At 38.5% G+C, this 21501-nt stretch overlaps 1 protein-coding gene across 2 annotated transcripts in view; it reads right to left on the reverse strand.

Annotated features, from left to right (window-relative positions):
• Window positions 1-21501, reverse strand: part of SH3GL2 (SH3 domain containing GRB2 like 2, endophilin A1) — a 222566-nt gene that overhangs the window by 152155 nt on the left and 48910 nt on the right. The window contains exon 1 of one of the 2 annotated variants that reach the window (XM_055294172.2): window positions 16229-16330. The exons of the other annotated variant lie outside the window; for it this stretch is intronic. The gene's annotated coding sequence lies outside the window, so the exon portion shown is untranslated. Of the gene's footprint in view, window positions 1-16228; window positions 16331-21501 lie in introns of those variants that run through there. 2 annotated transcript variants of the gene reach the window in all.

Below are 21501 nucleotides of genomic sequence, written 5' to 3' on the forward strand. Positions count from 1 at the left end.
ACAGACTTAAGAACAACAGCTTTGTGATCTCAATTTGAAACCCAGTTCCACCACTTGCATCTTTGTCTTCCTAAAGCATCAGTTTCCTCAAATGGTAGAGAGAGAGACAGACAGAGACAGAGAGACAGAGAAAGAGAGAGAGAGAAACAGAGTAGGAGAGAAACTAACACGAGAAACTAACAAGAGCTCTGTCATAGGGCTGTTTCAGCACTAAATGAAATCACCCACATCTAGCATTTAGCATAGCATCTGGCATACAATGTGACCTTGCCTAGTGTTAGCTATTATTCATTTTAGTCTTCCCCACAATATCTAGCATAGTGTTTTGCACACTGAAGCAACAGAAATGTATTAGTGATGAGAGAATATACTCTCATTTCCTAAAATAAATGTTTACAAGTCAATTTAGATATGTGATCTGCATCCTGTTAACTTCAGATCATTAGAACACAAGAATTTTGAGCACCACAAAGCCACTGTAGACATACTGCCTCTCTAGATTCCTCCTCTCTGGGCAGGACATCTCTGAAGAAAGGCAACAGCCCTGGTCAGGGGCTTATAGATAAAACTCCCATCTCCCTGGGACAGAACAACTGGGGGAAGTGGCGGCCGTGGGCACAGCTTCAGCAGTCTTAAACGTTTCTGCCTGCCAGCTGTGAAGACAGCAGTGGATCACCCAGCACAGTGCTCAACCTCTGTTAAGGGACAGACTGCCTCCTCAAGTGGGGTCCCTGATCCCTGTGCCTCCTGATGGGGAGACATCTCCCAGCAGGGGTCGACAGACATCTCATAAAGGAGAGCTCTGGCTGGCATCTGGCAGTTGCCCCTGTGGGATGAAGCTTCCAGAGGAAGGAGCAGGCATCAATCTTTGCTGTTCTGCAGACACCGCTGGTGATACCCAGGCAAACAGGGTCTGGAGTGGACCCCCAGCAAACTCCATTTGGCCTGCAGAAGAGGGGTCTGTTAGAAGGAAAACTGACAAACAGAAAGCAATAGTATCAACGTCAACAAAAAGGAAGACCATGCAAAAATTCCATCCAAAGGTCACCAACACCAAAGACCAAAGGTAGATAAATCCACAAAGATGAGGAAAAACCAGCGCAACAAGGCTGAAAAGTCCAAAAACCAGAATACCTCTTCTCCTCCAAAGGATCACAACTCCTTGCCAGCAAAGGAACAAAACTGGACAGAGAAGGAGTTTCACGAATTGACAGAAGTAGGCTTCACAAGGTGGGTAATAACAAACTCCTCCAACCTAAAGAAGCATGTCCTAACCCAATGCAAGGAAGCTAAGAACTTTGATAAAAGGTTAGAGGAATTGCTAACTAGAATAACCAGTTTAGAGAAGAACATAAATGACCTGACGGAGTGGAAAAACATAGCACAAGAACTTGGTGAAGCATACACAAGCATCAATAGCCAAATCGATCAAGCAGAAGAAAGGATATTAGACATGGAAGATCAGCTTAATGAAATAAAGCATGAAGACAAGAATAGAGAAAAAAGAAGGAAAAGGAATGAATGAAGCCTCCAAGAAATATGGGACTACCTGAAAAGACCAAACCTACGGTTGATTGGTGTATCTGAAAGTGATGGGGAAAATGGAACCAAGTTGGAAAACATATTTCAGGATATTATGCAGGAGAACTTCCCCAACCTAGCAAGACAGGCCAGCATTCAAATTCAGGAAATACAGAGAACACCACAAAGATACTCCTCAAGAAGAGCAACCCCAAGACACATAATCGTCAGATTCACCGAGGTTGAAATGAAGGAAAAAATGTTAAGGGCAAGCAGTGAGAAAGGTCAGGTTACCCACAAAGGGAAGCCCATCAGACTAACAGCGGATCTCTCGGCAGAAATCCTAGGAGCCAGAAGAGAGTGGGGGCCAATATTCAACATTCTTAAAGACAAGAATTTTCAACCCAGAATTTCATATCCAGCCAAACTAAACTTCATAAATGAAGGAGAAATAAAATCCTTTACAGACAAGCAAACGCTGAGAGATTTTGTCACCATCAGGCCTGCCTTGCAAGAACTCCTGAAGGAGGCACTAAATATGGAAAAGAAAAGCCGGTACCAGCCACTGCAAAAACAAACAAAATTGTAAAGAATGTTGACATTATGAAGAAACTGCATCCACTAATGGGCAAAATAACCAGCTAGCATCATAATGAAAGGATCAGATTCACACGTAAGAATATTAACCTTAAATGTAAACAGGATAAATGCCCCAATTAAAAGGCACAGACTGGCAAATTGCACAAAGATTCAACACCCATCGGTGTGTTGTATTCAGGAGACCCACCTCATGTGCAAAGGCACACATAGGCTCAAAATAAAGGGATGGAGGAAGATTTATCAAGCAATGGAAAGAAAAAAAAAAGCAGGGTTTGCAATCCTAGTCTCTGATAAAACAGACTTTAAAACCAACAAAGATCAAAAAAGACAAACAAGGGCATTATATAATGGTAAAGGAATCAATGCAACAAGAAGAGCTAACTATCCTAAATATAGATGCACCCAATACAGGAACACCCAGATTAATAAAGCAACTTCTTAGAGACCTACGAAGAGACTTAGGCTCCCACACAATAACAGTGGGAGACTTTAACACCCCACTGTCAATATTAGACAGATCAACGAGACAGAAAATTAACAAGGATATTCAGGACTTGAACTCAGCTCTGGACCAAGTGGACCTAATAGACATCTACAGAACTCTCCACCCCAAATCAACAGAAGATACATTCTTCTCAGCACCACATCACACTTATTCTAAAATCGACCACATAATTGGAAGTAAAACACTCCTCAGCAAATGCAAAAGAACGGAAATCATAACAAACAGTCTCTCAAGCCACAATGTAATCAAATTAGAACTCAGGATGAAGAAACACTCAAAACCACACAACTACATGAAAACTGAACAACCTGCTCCTGAATGACTACAAGGTAAATAACAAAATTAAGGCAGAAACAAGTAAGTTATTTGAAACCAATGAGAACAAAGATACAGTGTACCAGAATCTCTGGGACACAGCCAAAGCAGTGTTTACAGGTAAATTTATAGCACTAAATGCCCACAGGAGAAAGAGGGAAAGATCTAAAATCAACACCCTAACATCACAATTAGAAGAACTAGGGAAGCAAGAGCAAACAAATTCAAAAGCTAGCAGAAGACAAGAAATAACTAAGATCAGAGCAGAACTGAAGGAGATAAAAAACCCTTCAAAAAATCAATGAATCTAGGAGCTGGTTTTTTGAAAGAGTTGACAAAACAGATAGACGGCTAGCCAGACTAATAAAGAAGAAAAGAGAGAAGAATCAAATAGGCACAATAAAAAATGATAAAGGGGATACCACCACTGGATCCCACAGAGATATAAACTACCATCAGAGAATACTATAAACATCTCTATGCAAATAAACTAGAAAATCCAGAAGAAATGGATAAATTCCTGGACACAGACACCCTCCCAAGACTAAACCAGGAAGAAGTCAAATCCCTGAACAGACCAATAACAAGTTCTGAAATTGAGGCAGTAATTAATAGCCTACCAACCAAAGAAAATCCCAGGACCAGACGGATTCACAGCCGAATTCTACCAGAGGTACAAAGAGGAGCTGGTGCCATTCCTTCTGAAACTATTCTGAACAATAGAAAAAGAGGGACTCCTCTCTTACTCATTTTATGAGGCCGGCATCATCCTGATACCAAAACCTGGCAGAAACACAACAAAAAAGAGAATTTCAGGCCAACATCCCTGATGAACATCACTGTGAAAATCCTCAATAAAATACTGACAAACCGAATCCAGCAGCACATCAAAAAGCTTATCCACCACCATCAAGTCGGCTTCACCCATGGGATGCAAGGCTGCTTCAATATACACAAATCAATAAGCGTAATCCATCACATAAACAGAACCAATGACAAAAACCACATAAACAGAACCAACGACTAAAACACTCCATAAGGTTGGTATTGATGGAACATATCTCAAAATAATAAGAACTTTTTATGACAAACCCACAGCCAATATCATACTGAATGGGCAAAAGCTGGAAGCATTCCCTTTGAAAACTGGCACAAGACAAGGATGCCCTCTCTCACCACTCCTATTCAACATAGTATTGGAAGTTCTGGCCAGGGCAATAAGGCAAGAGAAAGAAATAAAGGTATTCAAATAGGAAGAGAGGAACTCAAACTATCTGTTTGCAGATGACATGATTGTATAGTTAGAAAACCCCATCATCTCAGTCCAAAAACTCCCTCAGCTGATAAGCAACTTCAGCAAAGTCTCAGGGTACAAAATCAATATGCAAAAATCACAAGCATTCCTATACACCAAAAATAGACAAAGAGCCAAATCATGAGTGAATTCCCATTCACAATTACTTCAAAGCAAACAAAATACCTAGGAATCCAACTTACAAGGGATGTGAAGGACCTCTTCAAGGAGAACTATAAACCACTGCTCAAGGAAGTAACAGAGGACACAAACAAATAGAAAAACATTCCATGCTTGTGGATAGGAAGAATCAATATCATGAAAATGGCCATACTGCCCAAAGTAATTTACAGATTCAATGCTATTTCCATCAAACTACCATTGACTTTCTTCACAAAATTAGAAAATTCTACTTCACAGAATTAGAAAATTCGAAGAATTAGAAAAAACTACTTTAAATGTCATATGGAACCAAAAAAGTCCATATAGCCAAGACAATCCTAAGCAAAAACAACAAAGCTGGAGGTATCACGCTACCTGACTTCAAACTATACTACAAGGCTACAGTAACCAAAACAGTATGGTACTCATACCAAAACAGATATATAGACCAATGGAACAGAACAGAGTCCTCAGAAATAACACCACACATCTACAACAATCTGATCTTTGACAAACCTGACAAAAACAAGTAATGGGAAAAAGATTCCCTATTTAATCAATGGTGTTGGGAAAACTGGCTGGCCATACACCGAAAACTGAAACTGGACCCCTTCCTTACAACTTATACAAAAATTAACTCAAGATGGATTAAATATTTAAACGTCAGACCTAAAACCATAAAAACCCTAGAAGAAAACCTAGGTAATACCATTCAGGACATAGGCATGGGCAAAGACTTCATGACTAAAACACCAAAAGTAATGGCAACAAAAGCCAAAATTGACAAGTGAGATCTAATTAAACTAAAGAGCTTCTGCACAGCAAAAGAAACTATCATCAGAGTAACAGGCAACCTAGAGAATGGGAGAAAATTTTTGCAATCTATCCATCTGACAAAGGGCTAATATCCATAATCAACAAGGAACTTAAACAAATTTACAAGAAAAAAACAAACAGCCCCATCAAAACGTGGGCAAAGGCTATGAACAGACACTTTTCAAGAGAAGCCATTTATGCAGCCAATAAACATATGAAAAAAGCTCATCATCAGGAAATGACAGATGCTGGCAAGGATGTGGAGAAACAGGAATGCTTTCACACTGTTGGTGGGAGTGTAAATTAGTTCAACTATTGGGCAAGACAGTGTGGTGATTCCTCAAGGATCTAGAACTAGAAACACCATTTGACCCAGCAATCCCATTTGTGGGTATATACCCAAAGGATTATAAAACATTCTACTCTAAAGACACATGCACACGTATGTTTACTGCAGCATTATTCACAATAGCAAAGACTTGGAACCAACCCAAATGCCCATCAGCGACAGACTGGATAAAGAAAATGTGGCATAAATAAACCATGGAATACTATGCAGCCACAAAAAAGGATAAGTTCGTATCCTTTGCAGGGACATGGATGAAGCTGGAAATCATCATTCTCAGCAAACTCACAGAGGAACAGAAAACCAAACACTGCATGTTCTCACTCATAAATGGGTGTTGAACAATGAGAACATATGGGCACAGGGAGGGGAACATCACACACTGGGGCCTGTCAGGGAGTGTGGGGCAAGGGAAGTGATAGCATTAGAAGAAATACCTAATGTAGATGACGGGCTGATGGGAGCAGCAAACTACCATGGCATATGTATATCAATGTAACAAACCTGTACATTCTCCACATGTACCCCAGAACTTAAAGTATAATAAAAATAAATAAAGTTTTCAAGGTTTCCCCATGTTTTAGCATGGACAAATATTTCATTTCTTTTTATAGCAGAATTTATTTTAAAAAACTATAATTTGAATTCAAACATTTATGGATTGCTCTCATTCATACATCTGTCCCTTGAGCTGCTACCATAAGCAACATACACTCCAGGAATAGTGAGGAGATGGTAACTGAAATGAACTTCTGAGAGAATGGAAAAACTGTTTGCTTGGAAACACTACTAGGAGATAGAAGCCTAAACTGTAATATTCAACTCAAGCACAGAGCTTACAACATTGGAAACTTGGTAACAATTAGCAGCCACCCCAAAAAAGCCTCCTTTATAAATGCTTAATAACTTTTTAAAATAAACTCATCTAGGTAAAAAACGATTTTTTTCAACTTTCTTATAATCAAAGGGATTCTACAATTACACACCTAAATTCAGAGTTTTACTTATTATTTATGCCTAAGTTTAGACAATCTCTATCAGGAAGCTTTCCTATATTTACATTCTTCCCTAGAAATCAATTTTAAAAGTCAAACTACTATGCTATTAACTATTGTGCTACATTAGGCATGTTGAAAGAAAAAAGTGATTAGGCCTAAAGGATACGTTAAAGCTGACCTGAATGTCTGTGTAATACAGTCTCCATTTCAAGGACATAGTAAGTAAATGAATAAATAATATATGCACAATAAATACTTTTCAAATAAACATTTCAAAACATTCCCTGACCTTGTCTCTGAGAAATGAGAAGTGTTATGGAGAAACACAGTAAAGCCACCAGCCTTCTGAGGACATATGCTGTCTGCTACATCTGACATAGGTGGTCTCGGTTCATCTTCACAACAGCCTTGCAGGTGGGCATTACTGGGCCTACCTTACCAGAGACAGCCGGTTGAGAGAGCTCCTTTTAAATCATACCAACATTGTTGGTTTTCTTTTAATATTATGACAAGATCTTTGATTCAAAACAAAAAAATGTGTCCCATAAACCTGTCCAGTCTTTTCATAGTGGAAATAATGCCCTTGGAAAAAGAAATAAAAGGTCTGCAAATTGGATTAATATGGTTTAAAAAAGAAGGAAAAAAGTAACCCTTTTCCAAATTCTCTAGTCATATAGTGACTACTAAAAGAATAAGAATATAAAATGCTTAGAAAAATAATCCTCTATTATTATATTTAATGATGAAACACTGCAGAATGCTTCATTAGTAGAAGAAGTAAGATAAACTGGCAGAGACTATGTATTTTTTAAATGTTTTTACTTTACTGGGGTACAAGTTATAATTTTACAAATTAATGACAAAATAATAAATTGTAATAAAAGTCACTCATTTTAATTTTATATTTTGATGAGTGTTCATAATTGCACACAACCTTAAAATTCCCACCACATTCAAGATATATTAATAATAATACTATCACCCTAAAAAGTTTCCTGGTACTTTCTGTAGTCAAATGCCGTCTCTCAACTCCCAGCCCAGGCAATCACTAATCTGCTTTGTATCACTAGTTTTGCCAATTTTCATATAATGAAATTGAACAGTATTTATTCTTTTGAGTTTGACATCTTTCACTTAGCATAACTTTTAAAAGTTTCATTAAGATTCAACATGTCTTTTCATGTATTAATATTTTATTCTTTTTGTTGTTGCGTAATATTCAATAGTACAGATATACCATAATTAGGTTGTGTCCAGTTTTTAAGACTATTATGAATAGCACTGCCATGAATATTCACACAAAGTCTGTATGAACATGTTCTCCTTTCTCTTCGACTAACACCAAGGAGTTGAACTGCTGAATTATATGGCAATTTTATGTTATCTTATATAACCATAATGTTTTCCAACTTGCATTCCCATCAAAAATGTATAAAGGTGCCAGTTGCTCCACATCGTCACCAGCACTTGGTATTCTCTTTTTAACTTTGGCCATTCCAGTGGGTATACAGTTGTATCGCATTGTGGCTTTAATATGCATTTCCTTGAAATTTCACATACTTTTGATAATTTATGTATCTTCTTTTATAACAGGTCTATACAAACCATTTGTCCATATTTTTATCGGGTTGTCTGTTTTGTATGTTGTAAGAATTCTTCACGTATTCTGAGCACACACATTTCATTAGATTTTTGTCTTACAATATTTTCTCCCAGTCTATGACTTGCCTTGTTCCCCCACGTCTATCTTTCAAAGAACAAAAGTTTTAAATTTTGATTAAAATTTACCACTTTTTTCTTTTGCAGTTCATGCCTTCCACGTCTTTTAAAATGAATCTTTCCATAATCTAATGTCATGAGAGAAAATGGCAAAGGTTTCATTTCAAATCTTACAATTTAGAATTCATACATTCATTCAACATACCTTTATAAAGTAAGTGTTACATAAATTACACTTGGCTAGTAGCCTCTCCTGCCAAAAATCATTTCTTAATCAGAATTTTAAAGTACAACCAGGGTTAATAACTGACAGATTAGCCTCCATTTTTACACATAGCATAACGATAAAGGAAGGAAACCTAAAAAAAAAGAAAAGAAAAAAAAACACGTCTCAGCCTACTATCTAGATTATCTAATATAATCATCATTTTAAAATCATAGGCAGTAGATACTATCACTACTTCTGTTTTAGCCTAATGATTAAGAACACGGACTCTGGAGCTAAACTGTCCCTGTTCAAATCCCAGCTCTACCATTTCCTGGCTAAGTGTCCTCGAAGACTTGCAATCTCTCTGTGCCTCAATTTCATCAGTAACACAGAGAAAAATATTAATAACTCACCTACCTCAAAGGATCCCATAAACATTAGTGACCTAACATGTGCAAAGCACTTAGGACAGTGCCTGTCATATAGTTAGCACTACGTAATTTTGACCTCCCCAATATTTACTTTATAGATAGCTAAAATGGATGACAGACATAACTTACTTGAGGTCAAAAAGCCACTAGTAGCTCTCAAAGTGTGGTCCCTACACCAGGGGCATCAACCTCACCTGTGAACTTACTAGTCATGAAAATTCTCTGGCCTACTTAAACCAGAAACTCTGGAGGTGGGATCCAACAATGTAATTCTCACAAAATCCCTGTAATTCAGATGTCCATTAAAAGTTCCAGAACCAGGGAAATGGAGAGAAGTCAGACACCATTACCCCCTCCCCGAGTCTGAAGGGATCAGCTTATAAGACATCAAGGAGGGGTGCGTGGTAAGGACCCTCTGCTGAGGAGAGGTTGGCAGCTTAGCTGAGGGGAGGCCCACCTACCTGTTGATATTAGCTCCAAGGGCAGGGTAACCACAGTGGAGGCTGGTGGTACGGCCTTAGCCCACAAGGCAAGAAGTCCTTGTTCTGCACATCCCCCCAAGCCCACAAAGAGGAGAGTCCTGGTGGCAGTGTCTCATTCTTTAAGCCTCAGCTTATACATCATTTCTCAAAGGGGCATTCTCTCACCACCCTATCCAAAATAATTTTCTGTCACTCCCAACCAGTCTTCACCTCATCATTTGACTTTCCTCATGACACTTTCACAACAATGTTTTCATTTACTTGTTGACTTTCTTGTCTGTCTCTACTGTAAGTAAGATACAGGTAGATCAACCCAAAACATCTATTTTGCTGGTTTACATACCTCTAGCACTCAGCACAGGGCTTGGAATACAGCAGGAACCCAATAAATATCTGGATAATGGATACATAAATGAATATCTAACAAAATTGGACTTTTCTGATACTGACTTGAAAACAAGAAATGACAAAATTTTTAAGGGCCTCTCTAGGATATCTTGCAAAACGTCGGTCCTACGAAATCAGTGTTTTAAGATCAAAAGGTAAGCTGGATGGAGGAATAGATATCAAGTGTCTCACTGAGTTTATCAGTAATCATGACATTATGCTAGGCACTTCATTACATGCTACAACTCCATAAAGCACCCACTTCAGTTGTTCTGAATATGTTAATAACTTCTGAGGTTATTATCCCACTCTTACTGGTGAGGAGGCTAAAGCTCAGAAAGGACAAGACACTTGCCTAAAGGCACATGGCTAATAAACAAAAGAAATAGGATTCAAACCACACTTGTCTGTCTAAAGATAATGTTGTTGCCACTATTTCCTTGTCCTGAGGAAGGCCAGGGTGGAATTCTGTCTTTTATATGAATTTACTCATTCAAAGATGTTATGATGCAGTTCCTAGCTATAGGAGTTCCTGACTAAGTAAAGAACACAGACATAAAAGCAATAATAAACAGCACAAGTGCTACAAGAGAGCTATAACCAGACGTTTATGGGAAATCAGACAACGTCCCCAGAGTTCCAAAGCAGCGTCTTACGTAAGACTGGGAATTTAAGAATACTCTCCTTGGGCCTGAATCTGATGGTCATGTTCCAACCATTTCCATTTTCATTCCTTTACTCACTTAATAAGCTTTGTTAATAAAATATGTGGCTAGAATTGTGTTTTGGTCTTAACTTTGGGCTGAAATATATCATATAACCTGAATTCACCATTAAATGTTTGTGCTCCTGTCCCAAAGCTATCAAACCAAGATGCCACCAGTTACTGCAAACTCCACTCAATAACTTCAGTTCTTCTCAGAACAGAAGACACCATCTGAGTCATAAATACTTCATGCACTAGGTTCACCTTTGATATTCCTTTCCCTTCCAGGCAACTGGCAGGTTAGAGCAAGTATCCTACTACAAGCAAATTGTAAGACAATTTAGCAATAACAACACATCACACATGAAAGGACTTCTTTTTATGCTAGTATCCAACACAGTAGGATTACTGTAATGTATTTTAAACAATAAAGAAAACCACCTAGGAAAAGCAGGGCAGGCAATTGTTATAACAATAAATAGAGAACTGGCCTTAATTTTGGTTTGGGCATTAAAGATTAAACCAAGGATTAGGTAACTAGTACGTTCTGTGGACACAAGAGTAACAAGATTTGAATTAAATATCCACTTAAAATCATTTCCTAGAATAATATAAAAATTCCAGTTGATATAAGGGTGAGGGTTATTAACTCTATGGCTAGTAAACTCGCACAATGGGAAAACAATCTTCCTGGATCAAAAGAAAATGATACCTATTTTCCCTTAACATTATCAGAACAGCAACACTGCCGGAAGTTGTATTGTGGCATGACTCCAGTAGTGAAGAAGGTCATTTTGTAAAGCTATGATCAACGTGGAGAATGGAATGATGGATCAGGTTATGCCACGCTCTTATCCATCATAGGGTTTCCTTACACAAACAGTTTAGCAGGAAGGGCAATATAATATTGTTTGGAAAGATAGGAGTTTTGGGTGTGGGATAAATGAAGGAAATTCCAGATAGGTCAGGCAGGTTATTAGAACACAGACCATTCATCCATTACCTAACATTCCCATGCTGCCCACAGTGGCAAGTTCTGTGCTAGGACCTAGAAATGCAGTCATAAGATGCACTTGGTGCTTCTCAATCCAAGGTTATCCTGTGCTAGATACTTCTTCTTAAGTAACTCTTTGCAAACTCCATCATTAATATTCCATACACAAGCACCTGCATATTTGTCCACACACTGAGAAACCCCAACATCTAACTCCAGTTATATTAAAAAGCATGGCAAGCAGATATAAGATAATCAAACTTTGTACCTAGAAAGCAAAGCTTCAGTGTGGCTGTACTTGAATACCTTGGCAGGTCTTGGGCCCACATGCAGCTTGGACACTGCATTTAGGACCTCTTGGTTACTTGCTGCTGTGACCAGGCTGATAAATGGAGGTTAGAGAAAATAGAAACTGCCATTTATGTGGCTTTTATCCTTCCAAACCTTCCAGTAATACTCAACTTGAGTTGGAAGCAACCAGGAAATCCTCAGAGAGCCTTAGGATGTCATTTTTCTCCCTTGTGCCTGAACCCCTAGGGGCATCACAGCTGACTCCAAGAGACATTCCAAGGAGATAACATAGACCAGCCAGATTTCCTCTGTTGTGTACACTCAGAGCAACCAATGTCACAGCAGGCACATGCCTTCCAGCTTAAATAGGTGCTCTGTGAGGTCAAGAACAGTGCATCCCGAACCCCACGAGGCATGTGCTGGATACCTTTTAGGCACTTAACTCTGAATTGAGCTCTTACAGATAGAGCAGTTCAAACCCAGGACTCCTGAATGAGCCAGCCACGTGCTCAACTCACCACACCTTTCTTTTTCACTTCCTTCCAATTAGAAATGCTCAAATATTCTTTGAAGGTCTCTAAGAACTTGCATGGAATCAATCTAAATGTCCATCAATGATAGACTGGATAAAGAAAATGTGGTACATATACAACATGGAATACCATGCAGCCATAAAAAAATGAGACCATGTCCTTTGCAGGGACATGGATAAAGCTAGAGACCATTATCCTTAGCAAACTAATGCAGGAACAGAAAACCAAATACCGCATGTTCTTACTTGTAAGTGGGCGCTAAACGATGAGAACACGTGGACACATAGAGGGAAGAACATGCACTGGGGCCTACAGGAGGGTGGTAGGTGGGGGCAGGGAGAGGATCCAGGAAAAACAACTAATGGGTACTAGGCTTAATACATGGGTGATGAAATCATCTGTACAACAAACCCCCATGACACACATTTACCTATATAACAAACCTGCACATCTTGCCCACGTATCCCTGAACTTTAAAGTTAAAAACAAACAAAAGGAATGCTCAAATAACTACTTGCATCACAAGTACTGGCACTGAATCCTATACTACCCCACAGAAGTTTCCATCACATTATAGCATCAGAATGCTTACCCTTCCCTATCCAGGGCCCTGCCACAGGCTCCAAGAGCCACAGATTATGTATGTATTGTGTGGTTCTGTAATTCCCAGGGCCAGAAGAGTGTCTGCTCAAAAGCTGTTGGCTGACTCAGGTGCCCAAAGTCATCTTCTGTGCTCCCTTCACTGAAGACATATAAAGGAAATGAACAAACCATAAATAAACCAAGTCACAGATTAAGAGAAGAAAGAATGACAAAGCTAAACTAACCTTGGTTTTTAAGCCTTAAAGAACACCTAGAAATATTTAAATGATTTGCCCAAGTCAAAAAATTTAGTAGTAGAACCAAGAACAAGAAGCTAAGTCTCTAGTGGTTGACAACGAATGAGGTATTATACTAGGCACAGCAAGAAAAGAGGCATATATTTCAGGGGGTCTGGAAACACCCCACTTACAAACATCTTTACTTCTCCAAATGGCCAACATCTTTTACTTCAACATCAGAGAAGACAAAAAGCAAAACCTATTGTGCAGTTTAGGTTATTTCTATTCTCTTCTTTGCGATTTTCTGTATTTTTCTGATTTCTCATAGTTAAAAGGAATACTCTGGTAACAAGAAGAAAATATGTAACTACCCAAGAAGATGTATGCATCGTATGTATCATCATCACTGCAGTTTTGAGTTAGTATGGACCAGGCATTGCACTCAGGTCTTCACTAGTGTTAACCCATACAACCTCCACAGCCACCTGAGGGTACTTTGTGGTCTCCACCGTACAGATGAGGATACTCCCTTCAAGAGCCCAAAGTCCCAAAACCAGCCAGGACTCCACATAAAGAGTCTGAATCCAGAACCGGCATTCTTTACTTCTGCGCTCTATTGCTTTATGCAAGGTATACACAACTAAGCTCAAGGCTTTTGTGAGCAGGAAGAGGGACATGGTCATTCAAGATACATATCACGGCAGTGGAGAAAGTGCAGAAAGGGGTTGCCAAAGGACACTGAAGGCACACTTGCATAACTCAAAACTTTTAGCTTCCTAAAGGACTTGGATACTTAGAAATATTCTCTCAGCTGAAGATACACCTACTCCCCAAAAAGATTTTAGAAAATACTCAAATGGACATATAGCAAAATGGGCACAGTGTTCATTTCAGCTTCAGAAGATACACAGATGAAAGCCTGCTGTTTTCAGCCTTTATTTCCCAGAAGTTTAAGAAGACTGTCAAATCCTCTTCATTCAATTTCATTTCACGGACCCAGGATCCTACATATCTGATTTGTAAAAATAACTTCAAAACTCTACTACAAATGTGCTAAAACATTAAAGAACACGTTGGTGCAAAAAAAGAAAAAGAAATGGCTTTTAATCTCACCATAATTTATTACAGCTATTTACTTTTTTATATTAATATTATTTTGACCATATGCAAAAAATTTAGACACTTGTGCAGTACCTAGATCATTTCGTATTTTGCTTTTTCATTTAATACATGTTAAGCAGTTACCCATGCTTTTACATGGATGACTTTTTAACGTCACTGGCAGCAGTGCAGCCATTGAGAGTAGTATCCTCCCACAATGGACGTGCACATCAATGGACTGGGCTTGCAGTAACACCAAGTGATTTCTAGTCCACTCCTGCCAAGAAGGGCAGGTACCCACACTCATCATGGCGTCTCATTCTACTGGCATTCCCACATGGTTGTGAAATCAAAGTTCCCTTCCCAAATTGCCCAGTTCCCCTCCTGAGGGTACACTCACTTGAGAAACAAGACCTCTATCAGAAGCCACTGAAAAGGCTTAGTTGGCAAAGTGAAAGGCAATGTGGAAGACCAATGATGGCTGACCCAGGAGAGGAAAAGTCAAGGCTGGTAGGTTGCAGGCTCCAAGGGATAGTTCATTAATACTGGCAGCTCCTCTACAGAACTCCAAACTACTTTTGTCCTCAGGCTAATACTCTCCTTTTTTCATAAAACTTGTTTCAGCAACAAGTATCAAGTAATAAAACACCACAATCCGTTACCTGTTTACAACAAAACTGGACCAATTCAATTTAATTAGCAGAAGCTCCTGACAGAATCTTTTTCAGGGAAGCTCCAAATATCAGGGACACATTGAGAGCACAAAATCTTCAGGATGCATTAAGAACATCCATGCACTAAAGCTAAAAGCTTGCCTGTCACTTGTGCTCTGGTTGGTTAGAATAACAAAAACTATTTCTGGAAGTATAAAACAGAATATTATTTCAGGGCCATAAAAACAACTGTGACCCAGAAATTCCAAATTTAAAGTCCAAATTTAATTAAAGGATGTACTCATTAAAAGAAAAATATAGGCAAAAATTTGTTCCCTATAACATCATCTACAATTTCAAATAACTGGATGGAATCTAAATTCTAAGAATATGGGCATGCTCACAGTAAATCACCTGGACAGTCCAATATGTAGCTTTGACAGTGACGTTTGTACAGTATATGGGAAAATGAAAACAGTGATTAGATAAATAATAAAAATCAAAATAATTACTGTACTTCCAATAATTGTGCTTTGTAGCTATGTCGGCCAAGATGGAAAGAACATGCAAAACTAAAAACAGTTGTGTTAGAGATTGTGCATTTTTTAATTATTTTTCTCTACTGCCATGGATAGGTTGTTATTATGACAAAAGACCAACTTCTTTGTAATATTTCACTTTATTTTTTTGGTACTAAGATTTAACTAATTTTAAAATTCAAGGACAATTTTAACCCAGCATTAAAGCAAATGGCATTCATTAGTGTTACACTAACACTAATTATTGATTTTTCCCCCAAAATGTATTGAGGAAATTATGTTTTATGTGGTTAAGAAAGCCCATAAAATATCTTAAAACCTTTCCAGAAATAACCCTGAAAAGCAGATACTGAACCCTAAAAGGAAAATTCTTTTTCCAAGAAAATTAAGACTTTTAACATGCCCAGAAAGGAATTATCAGATACATTTCAAAACCATAACAAAGTATTGACATTTTTTAGGTCAATTTCAAAAAGTAAACATCAGCAAGTAAGCAAGGAGCAGGCTTGAAGTTATCAATAAGCCAACCTCTTTACTTTTCAAAGCTATGGATTGGGAGATTAAAAGGCACATTTTCAGAAAAAGTATAGGAAATTATTAAGTTTGCAGAAGATGATGGAACGTGGGGAGAATAAAGGATGTTTTAAAGCCCCACTGAACCCAAAATACTATGCATGGGGGTGGTATTCAAAACATTTAACCTTAGGGCCTTCAAAGCACTGACTCACCAACATTGTCATACAGCCCAGCTGATGTGAACATCAAGTATGATGGGCTTTGCTTTCTCCAGGATAGAAACCACTTACCTACAAATTGAGTCCTTATATTTTCCATCTACAGAACTGCCAGAAATCTTGTTTGGTGGGTTTACATTACAATAAAGCCCAGAAAAGAATGACACAAGAAATATCTGCAGGAACAGTCGTTAGAATGGCCAAGTTCACCAAATACACCCTATGCCTGACCAAGAGAGGATGTCAGAACACTACACTGTGGTTTTTATTTTAACTACATGCTATGAAAGCCAGAACTGCACCTTCAAAACCGACTCTCCCCTCAACATCCCTCCATAGGGGGATGGATGACAGAAAACATAGAACAATGTTTCCTTGAACCCTTGGAAACTGCTCTGTTGATGAAACAAGCCTACAAATGTGAAATATAAAACTTAATATTAGGTTGGTGCAAAAGTAATTGCGGGTTTTTTCCTCTACAGCGTCACCATCTCTACGCTATAACTCAAATTAAAACTAGATATCAAGCAATCACCGCATGCATAGGCTCCAGACATTTTTAATGCTATCAAACATCACATATTAAATCTATTGCTACTTATCTCTCCTCCCCATCATCCTAATTGGATCTTTATGCTGAACACTCACATTCCTGAACAGTTAAAGGGTTCTAATTTTCTACAGTCATCGTAGGAGAAAAGGGCCATGGGCGAAGGAACTTTTACAGGTCCTGCCCCACCTTGCCCATAAAACAGCAGGCAAGAGACTGAGCCTCCGATCCAACCTACTACCTCCAACTCCCCCACCCTCTTCTGCCACATGGGATTTGGAGACTCGAAAGGCTACATTATTGCATAATAAACAGGAAATATTTGAGCTCCAGAATAACTGTTAGGTAGCAGTAATTTCCTTAATCAGTGCATCTTTGGCCTGCCCTAGTCTCTGGTCCCACTGGTGTTATGTAACCATCACGAAAGTCTTAAGACAATAAGAAAAGGCAAAAAGTCATGTAGCATGTGCCTTTTGCTTTTTAACCACCTACCACATTCTGCCCTTCCCAGCCAGTCTACTTGACGTCACTCCTAGCATTGATACGTGTGATCACTTGCAGGCTTCCAACAAATGGAGTGGTTGTGTGTGTGTGTGTGTGTGTGTGTAATACAAGGTGAAAAACACTTATGTACAACCAGAGCCGTATCCAGAAGTATCCAGTTTACACTCAGTAACAGTCACAAGAATACTGTTTTTTGGAAGACTGTTACGAAACGAAAGGCAGTATGTTAGCAATTTGTGAATGAAAAATTATTTCCATCACCTTATTATTAGCACCATTCATTCATTCAGTAAATATTTCAGAGCTTTCGTTATAAAAAGACTGGTAAAGGTATTGTACACCTTTCTAACTACCACAAACCCAGCAACTCATGTGCTCACTTATTGCTCAAAAATATTCATTGAATTCTAATTATATGTTAGATTCTAAGAACATGAACAAAGCTATAACCCTGACTTCCAAAAGCAGTGATTCTGAGGCCAGTTTAAATTTGAGAGTCACTTGCAAAATATGAGGCTTTTTATGTCTGTCCCCAAGAGATTCTGCTCCAGTAAGAATGGCACATTAACCAGAAACATGCCACTTTTTCAAGCATCTCCATGTGATTCCATTACAGGTGGCCTGGGAACCACATTTTAAACAGTGGTGTAAGAGAACCCAAAATATATACAGAAAAAAATAGTTGCTGAATATTTGAAAGTCCAAATCCATGGCATAAACAGGACTACAGAACTTTCTGGACTGAGACACCTGGACCCAGGTATATGCAGAAGTTAGGCCTTGTAGTAGCCCATCAATGAAAAGTGAAACCTGGATAAACAGGAAACAAACAGGCTTAAGGCAATCCGAAAATGTTCTCTGAATATAAGACAAGGGAATCTATGAAAAATGGCAAGGATATAGTGCTAAATAACCAAAAATCAATATCTTGGTTTTTTAAATCTCATTTTCCCCAAACTATCCTTTAGTTAGGAAAACACTTACGTACAACAGAGCTGTATCCACAAGTATCCAGTTTATACTCAATAATAGTCACAAGAATATTGTTTTTCAGAAGAATGTTATGAAATGAAAGGCAGTATGTTAGCAATTTGTGAACGAAAAATTATTTCCATCACCTTAATAGCACCATTCATTCATTCAATAAATATTTCAGAGCCTTCATTATAAAAAAGGCTGGTGGATCCACCCAAGCTGCATGGATCTAACAGACATGATCTCACAATTTTAGGAAAAATACTTGCACACTATATTTCATTTCTATCATGAAATTATAATAATTTATCAAAATTAAAACACAATGGGAATTTCATACAACCCCTTTGTTTAATAACTACACAATCTGAGGGCCACAAAGTCCTTGTGACTAGTCCAGATCACACACTTCATGGAAGGCAGAACTGGGGCTAGAACCCAGGTCTCCCGCCTCCCAGCCATCCAAACTCCATGCAGTCCTCATACTATAAAGGTCAACATCCCAATTCATCTAAGTCCTCTGCAAAGGCCACATCTTGAACCCAATGCAGTTTCCTTCTGTTTGACAGAAGGCATCAGGAAAAAAAAAAGGTAATGTAATTTCGTAGAAATTAATTAAAACATGGATCTTTATAAACGGTTGGTATTATGTATCACCGCATGCTGTGCTAGGGTGAGTGTTACTTCTAAAAATACTAAAGCTTCTCTGATGGAATTGGATCCAGTATCAATTTTTGGCTGGCAACCGATGCAAAGCCTTGCTTCACACTGAAGATCTATAAAAGGGCAGCTGGCAGGATTTTACCCGTTAATACTTAGTGCCCAATATACAATTCTTCCTTGAGCTAGAAAAAAATCTACCCAGAACTTTTTGGTTGAAATTAAGGCTACCCATTAAAAAAAATAAATAAATAAAAAAGCTACCCATTAAAAAGAAGAAAAAAAAGCCTCCAAGCCAGCTACTAAGGCATCTAACTCTAAATGTATGCTGTTAACAAGACTTAAATGTTAGACCTAAAACCATTAAAATCCTACAAGAAAACCTAGGCAATACCATTCAGGACACAGGCGTGGGCAAGGACTTCATGTCTAAAACACCAAAAGCAATGGCAACAAAAGCCAAAATTGACAAATGGGATCTAATTAAACTAAAGAGCTTCTGCACAGCAAAAGAAACTACCATCAGAGTGAACCGGCAACCTACAGAATGGGAGAAAATTTTTGCAATCTACTCATCTGACAAAGGGCTAATATCGAGAATCTACAATGAACTCAAACAAATTTACAAGAAAAAAACAAACAACCCCATCAAAAAGTGGGCAAAGGACATGAACAGACACTTCTCAAAAGAAGACATTTATGCAGCCAAAAAACACATGAAAAAATGCTCATCATCACTGGCCATCAGAGAAATGCAAATCAAAACCACAATGAGATACAATCTCACACCAGTTAGAATGGCCATCATCAAAATGTCAGGAAACAACAGGTGCTGGAGAGGATGTGGAGAAATAGGAACACTTTTACACTGTTGGTGAGACTGTAAACTAGTTCAACCATTGTGGAAGTCAGTGTGGCGATTCCTCAGGGATCTAGAACTAGAAATACCATTTGACCCAGCCATCCCATTACTGGGTATATACCCAAAGGACTATAAATCATGCTGCTATAAAGACACACGCACATGTATGTTTACTGCGGCACCATTCACAATAGCAAAGACTTGGAACCAACCCAAATGTCCAACAACGATAGACTGGATTAAGAAAATGTGGCACATATACACCATGGAATACTATGCAGCCATAAAAAATGATAAGTTCATGTCCTTTGTAGGGACATGGATGAAACTGGAAACCATCATTCTCAGTAAACTATCACAAGGACAAAAAACCAAACACTGCATGTTCTCACCCATAGGTGGGAATTGAACAATGAGAACACATGGACACAGGAAGGGGAACATCACACTCCGGGGACTGTTGTGGGGTGGGGGGAGGGGGGAGGGACAGCATTAGGAGATATACCTAATGCTAAATGATGAGTTAATGGGTGCAGCAAAACAACATGGCACATGGATACATATGTAACAAACCTGCACATTGTGCACATGTACCCTAAAACCTAAAGTATAATAACAAAAAAATAAATAAATTAATTTAAAAAAAAACTCTACTTCTCTTACCTTAAGATCTTTAAATCAAAATGTCTGAAGTCAGCAAGGCAAGCCACATTTCATCTGGTAGACCCAGTTATGTATACTTACACAAACAGATAAATGTGCGTGCACATACACACACACACACACACACACCCAAAATATAGTTATCTGGGCATCTCCAGAACTAGAGATGCATTTTTAAGCTTGGCACTGCATTTGAGAAATAGATTAATGCTCCTACTCTACTTCCAGCCAATCAAAAGATTGTATTTATACAGAAGGCATGTATACAGAAGTGAGGGGTTACAGACAAGAGTTAGATACTTCGTGAATGCCCACGTGCCAGTAACAATGCTAAATGTTTGATCCATTCTGGCTCATTTAAGATACAGTCTATTATTTTGAATGATATAATCGTGTTTTAAAGAAGAAACTGAGACTCCGGGTAACTTCACCAGGGTCTCACAGTCACATCTCAGATATTTAGTGTTTTGTACCCTACACTGCAAAAAAGAGAAATCACTCCTCTGACCCAAAAGAACTTAGAGCTCTTAAATCTCTGTGAACTCATCATCACAAACACTCTGCACTCAACAACACCAGGAGAAAAGTAAGAAGCCTGAGACATGAAGAGGTTAAAACACAACAGAGAGGAGGCTAAAGACAGCTCTTCCCAGACCACTGTTATATTGAGTCACTAGAGCAGTAAAAATACACAATCCCCATGGTTTGTGTACAAAGAGCCACACAGCCTCTCTGGATGCCAGGTGTCTTTTCAGCTAATGCCATCTGGAACCTCTATCTCAGGAGGTTCACCTGGGTTTTATCCTTTGTCTACACAGTTATCACAGAGGGATGAAGGGGCAGGGTAGGATGACAAACACCTTTTCGAAATGCCATCAGAGCACAGCCACAGCAATTTATTTTTTAATTTATTTGTAGCATTTCATAGAAATGATACTCTCAGAATTAAAATTTTTCATGCCAATGTGACATTAAAAACACCTTGTAATAATGATTACTTTGTTATTTGTGATTTTAAAAGTCAAATAACAGATAGGGTCTGCTTGCTAACACTTGACGTCTGTTACTTTTCATTGTAGCTAAGAAGGTCACAGTTTCAGGTCTTTACTTCCAGAAGAGCTCTTGGGTAGG

The sequence above is a fragment of the Symphalangus syndactylus genome, chromosome 9 (genome assembly GCF_028878055.3).
Source record: "Symphalangus syndactylus isolate Jambi chromosome 9, NHGRI_mSymSyn1-v2.1_pri, whole genome shotgun sequence".
NCBI lineage: Eukaryota > Metazoa > Chordata > Mammalia > Primates > Hylobatidae > Symphalangus > Symphalangus syndactylus.